The sequence below is a fragment of the Patiria miniata genome, unplaced genomic scaffold (genome assembly GCF_015706575.1).
Source record: "Patiria miniata isolate m_02_andy unplaced genomic scaffold, ASM1570657v1 HiC_scaffold_29, whole genome shotgun sequence".
NCBI lineage: Eukaryota > Metazoa > Echinodermata > Asteroidea > Valvatida > Asterinidae > Patiria > Patiria miniata.
This window is the reverse complement of record NW_024037068.1, coordinates 16,355,263-16,361,954: the sequence shown is the minus strand read 5'-3', so window position 1 is coordinate 16,361,954 and position 6,692 is coordinate 16,355,263.

Genomic DNA, 6,692 nt, shown 5'->3' with positions numbered 1-6,692 from the left:
GTGATATGGCGATTATGAGAGCAAATAACTCATATTTGTATATTAAAATACATGTACTTTAAAACAACTATCACTCTATTGAAAACTCAAAATTGCCTCCATTTTGATTGATTGAATTGAACGTGTATATATGGTCAGATCAAGCACATATAAAGTCGAATATAGTACCGTTGTGGGTGCTGCTATGCCTTCCAAAATCGTAATTTCAGCAGTCAACATGGCCACACTTCTGTGGTGCATCCATTGTTACATGGCAAGCAATCTAAATATATTGGTGCTTATACATTACAGGGGTTTTTTTGTATACAAGCAGGAATGTTTTTTTAATGTGTTAAAAAAAATTCAACTTCCCCACCGAACCACAAGTGCTTACAGATTTTAACCCTTTCTCAGAGTTGTAGTCGAGTACTTTTTTCCCGAGTACCGAGTACTGCCGAGTACTTAGGTTGCCGAGTACGAGTACGAGTACTTGTACCTCCGAGTACAAGAACGGGTCTCCGAGTACGAGTACTTGAACTTCCGAGTACGAGTACGAGTGCTTGTACTTCCGAGTACGAGTACGAGTACTTGTATTTCCGAGTACGAGTACTTGTATTTCCGAGTACGAGTACGAGTACGAGTACTCGCATTTCCGAATACGGGAATACGGCAAATGGTTCATTGTGCTTAATTGGCCCAGGCCCAGTCAGACCGTTATACAGACCCACTGTTAAATGTGTTTGTCCGGACTTGCATAGAAGAAAATCAGAAAAATCTCGATTTCTCAACAAGCCAATCAACCATTTCAAACTGAAAGTGTCGATAAAATAAGATCATGGTATTAAGTGAAGCTATAACATTTTTTTCCCCGAGTACTGTTATTCGAGTACGAGTACTTTGCTGCCTGAGTACCAGTACCGTCATTTCGGGTACGAGTACTTTGATATTCGAGTACGAGTACGAGTACTTTGACATTCGAGTACGAGTATGAGTACGAGTACTCCAAAAAAGTACTTGAGTATTAATCGAGTACGAGTACCGAGTACGAGTACTACAACACTGCCCTTTCTGCCGGGTATTTGGGTTTTTTTCTGAAAGGGAGGGGTACAGCACACTGTGATCCCATGTTGATTTGCATATACTTTGACCGATTTTCCTACAACCGATTTGGCAGGAAAATATTGGGTGACCATTACTCTATAATGTGACATTCTTGGTTCTATTGCTGTTACCACTAGAGGTGTTTTTTATATAATTTTCGAAACTCTTGTCTAGATAACATTTTAGTCATAATTTCTGTATTTTTGTGTAAACATTCATCCCAGTCAAGCAATTGTATGCATCCATTGTCACTGCCAAAGGGACTTATAATTACTGATTTTATTCCAAAAATGTGTGGGTTTTCAACCCGAATTGGCAAAACTAAAGTAAATATACACAATTGTGGTGATGTTATTTAATGCTTTGCAATTGATTCATGTAATAACTATCAGAAACGTAATCAAAACAAAGAAAATAGTACAGATTGAAAGGTGAAAATTACATGCGCTTCTCGCACCAATGGCGGCCACGTTACATACTGAGCATATATTGTTGCTAATTATATAGCCATGAATTTCAGTCATAGGATAATACTTCCGCGATAGGCTTTGAAAATGGAAGTATTTTTTACTTTACTTTATGAGCACCGATGTCTTTACAACAGTTGCCATGGTAATAATAAACACACTGCAGAAGTGTATTTGGTGCCACAAAATTTCATATTGATCAGGCAAATACAAATTTGGAGGACACTTCCACTAAAAAAATGCTTCAGACCCTAACTACATGTATATAGCCAAGTCAAGTCAGAGTGAAATTCATGCAATCAAATTGATGCTGTGTTCTCTCGGAGCCTTCACTGGAGTGATCGTTGTTTTAAAGTACATGTATTTCAATAAAAACAAATAAGAGTTAGTTGCTCTCTAAATCCACAGATCTTTTCCATTTTGAAAATAATAAAATAAACGTCATTTTGTTCACCACACCTTTTACTGTAATTCCAAAGTAACTTGCAATATAAATGTCGCGAGGTGGCAACCCCAACGATGATAAGGGTGGTCAGGTTCACCCTCATGAAGATAGAGTAAGGTGGAAAGCAAGTAGAATTGAACTGGAACACTCAGACGGTTGTTTACAGTGATTCACTTGATTAAGTTTTAATTTTATTCACTTTCTCCAATTATACAAAATAATCCAAATGAAGATCCGAACAAAGATTCCAATAAGACGACAATGAAGACCATAAAAGACCCTGTTGACCATGAATAAAATGAATTGATCTTAAACTTTTGTAAGTCTTGTTCCAAAGTCATTGGATTACATTAATATTATAAACAACAGTTATTTTAATTACACAGCATAAACTATAAATAATATAGTTGTTTTGTAGACAGTGTCATGATCACTCCAAAATAATACTAAATAGGATGACTACTTAATCAAGCATACAAAGAGAATTACAGTCTTACCCTGATATTAAATAGAGAAGGCCTGTAATGCACTTGAGATGTCAACCTTCAAAGCTTGTGACAGCAATGTCTCAGCTATAAATTAAAATACATAAAAATACAAATAGCATACACGGGGAACATATTTAAGGAAATAGCTTCTATCATAAAAGGTCCCGTGCACCAATAAACAATGCAACATACACGAACAACATTTCAAAATAAAGCGAGTAGGTCTAATTCCACAGTGTGGTCGAGATTCAACGTTGTGCTGTGCATACGCACACTACGTACTGAATGTACACAATGCTGAACTCAATGTCGCCATTATATAATGCATTGTGCGTGAATGTGTACAAAAACGGTCATTCAACTCTAGAAAAGTTTTGACACTTCCACACGAAACTAACACCCTAAAAACTATAAGAATCAATCAGTTTGACAATAATCATATCAACCAACCTCTTCTATGTCCCTTACCTGATCTACTCAATACTTAATTAAAATCCAACTTACCCCAAAAATGAGAGAAAAGTGGGCGACTTTTAGACAAAGGTTGGCTCGGTCTGAGCTTCTTTCACGGCCCGCTCGCAAGAGGACAAACCATGTGAGCGGTAGCGCTCTTACCGTAATGCAATGACCACAACCCCTCGTCGCGCATAAAATTGACTCAGAAGGAGTGTTGACTTTGATTACTGACAATGATGATGACATACTGTTACCAAATAATCATTCTCAAGATAGAATTATCAAATGACCTAAATGTCGACGAACATAATGTCCAAACTTGTTAACTAGGGCAATTAGGCTGGCGGGGTAAGTACACTAAAAGGAACAGCCAGAAAATAACATTGCATTATTCATGCTCCTTATGAATTATTCATTATTTTAAACCCCAAAACCCATATCGTTACATGTTCCCTGCTTCAAACTACGCGACCTCGAGTAGTCTTTTAAACATTTAAAATTTTCACATTGATAGCAATCATACTATACATCTTTTTAAATGTGCTAGATTAGCATTACCAATCATGAAAACAAACGTGTAAGAATTTCAAGGATTTTTTTCTACATTTCTACATGTAAATACCCATAAGCACAGATATCAACAATGCAAATACAATGTATACGGTATAGATCACTTAGAAAAATGTAACATCAACAATCGAAACAAATGCAAGTCGTCATTCAACTAACTATACAGTTATGCTGCTGGTAAGTTTAATATAAGAATCATGTTTGAGTAGTTTCACTTCTCCAACAAGAAGATTGCAATTTTTTTTCTATCCCGTCACTTAGTTTGACTCGCTGCAGAATAACGGGCAAATCAGCAACATGGCTAAAAGAAACATACTTTACAAATAGTTCGTTGTACAAAAGGTTCCAGCATAACTTTAAGTATAAACTGTGGGATCTCTCACTCCAATTTGTTACTGGAAAAAGAGCAAACAGTTTAAGTCCCTAAAATAAGTAAACCCCGAAGGTAATGAAAATACAAAATATATCGCTTTAACTGATATGCGAACTATATGGCATCATATATTGAAGTATAATGCAAACTCAAAACTAGCTATTACAATGTAAACCCGGAGATGGCACAATGGCAATCCTGCGGAAGCAGGCAAATCTCACTATCTAAAACACGATCTGAGACTTATCAGACATCTGAAAATTTTTCAAAACACACCTAAGTAATTGCGGTAGGCCAGCGACCAGCTCGTTTTTTACAAAGTTCTGACCGCTGCACGCCAAGCTCATCTACAGGCAGCAGAGCTACGCCATGCATGAGATAGGAAGGCTTCGCTTGCACACTCGTGTCTGTGTCTACCTTACGCGACCAATTTGGAATCGACTGACAACTGGAAAGAACTTCAGAGGTTGTTTCACCCGGCCCATCTATATCTGAAGAGGAACTGTAACCCAGATCAATGTCTGTCTCATTTTCATGATTGACAATTGGGCTTACCAAAGAATCTTGGCATTCAAGAGGTTTGGAATCGTCATTTACCTCTTGTGACATCACAGGAGGGTCAACGGCGTTCCCTGCTTTTTCCTGCGCTTTAATGTTCAATGCAGGCATTGCGAATTCAGGGAAATCAGAACCCGTTTCACAAGAGCTGCTCACTAGGCCTTGGTTATAGTTAGCATCTACAAGTTCATGACATTGATGCTGGATACAAGTTTGAGCAACATGGCCTTGCTTTAAACAGTGTGAACAACTGGGAGATCGCAACGACTGCTGCGAATGGTCAACACTTGGTGGCTTGGGGATATCTCTGATATGCTCACTGGTTTGCCCCTGCTCAGGTATTGTGTCACCTGGGCAATTTGTACTCTGCTCCGCTACAGCGGTAACTGGATGATCAAAATAAGGGTCAACAGAAATCGAGCAATTTGCTGCTTTGTTCAAATCTACAAACAACCCAAGCGCCACGTCTCGAAATTGATAGAATGTGAGGTCAGGATATTTCATTCCTAATCTGCGCAACTCTAATCGCACACATGAATCCAATGCTCCCCCAATAAACTGTTCCCTCAGACTTCTTTCTCGAAGGCAAGCAAGAGCTTTTCCTTCTTCAGGATTCGAGGCTACTTTTTCTATCCGATCATACAGCAACATCAAAGCACGACCAAAATCAGCTAATGATTCATCTTGTTTCTGCTTCCGAGCATAAAACATGCGCCGGAGAGAATGAACGGTTTTATGGGAACCAAATCGTGCTTTCAATATTCCAACAATCTTTGAGAAGTCTTTAAGATATTCAGGAGGACTACAAAAGACTTCCTCTCTAGCAACGCCACCCAAATGGTCAATAGCTACATTGACCTTGGCTGTACCCTCAAAATGACATTCCCTACAGTATGTTTCAACATCATCCAACCAATCCGTAAGGGTGAGATCCCCTACATTCTTAGGTCGGCCATTAAATATGGGAATATCCACTGTTGGAATGTTTTCACAAATTAATGTTTGGAGAACACGAGTCAGAGCCTTCTGTGACTGTACAATGATATCCATAAGGGCTTCTGTAGATGCCATTATGACTGACAGCCTAACCAATGGCTACAATAACACAAACAAAAATATGTGAAGGAATGTCAACTTTGATTAAATAATATTATGGCTAATCCTCACGTTGATTTTTACAACACCAATGTCCATGTGTAATCTGTACACAAGATTACATAGTTACCTACTAAGGAACATAAATTCTGCAATTGTTCAGCTGCAGTAAATTTCCCACATCAAACAGGAGGGAATCAAAACAATGACATGGTGGTTTTATATTTAAACAACAAGTGACCAAACAAACCGGGTCTAGGACCACAGAAAATTCGCCCAAACTTACATAGACTCTCCACTAGTTGGAGACAAAGAGGGTCGATACACACGGTCACAAATCAATAGGGACTGGAGCAATGGACCTGTCAATCATTAAAAATATTGCTTCACAAAAAACAAAGAGGGACTCGAAAATTCACAGCCCTCTAAATACTAAGTGAAAGCACTAATGAGGATCATACATACAAAGATACCAATCAAGTTGGCACACAATGCTGTTTCAGTGAGGGAATCTAAACATACACATGTTCCCATAGAAATAACAGCTTACAAAGTGATGAATCCTCAATAATGAGACCGACAAATCCTGCCCTCTGCCATCACAAGACTCTCTCATGTACAACTCAATACATTGTAATACAATGTAGAAAACACTCAAAGTAGTCTGCAATTAACAGTAACTGTGGTCAATTAACACTGTATGTATATTACATATGTGCAGACACTAAAATATCAAATCTGAATGATCACAAATGACTGAAGTACAAATGTGCTTGCTAATATGCGTCAGTGGTAGTCTCAACTTAAACCTCAAGGACCACGATTGTCAAGCTTGTTATAATAAACAAGAAATTACAAACACTTCCTGACACAATAACTAGTGCATATGTGGTCAATTGTTTACAAATAAATATGTGGTCAGTGTAATTTGGAAAATGCTACCACAATTAATAAGCCATACACAATAAATTCACATGTTGGAAGAGAGATGTAGTCTTGACTTGAATGATGCCAAGATCAGGGATCAGTCCACCAGCACATGGATATGGCCGACGCTTAGACTTGAATCATAATAACGGAGGAAATATGCTCCATGAAAAATGGTCGGCCACATTGGGGAACAGGCGGACAATAAATTGACCTACATGGCCAACATTTTT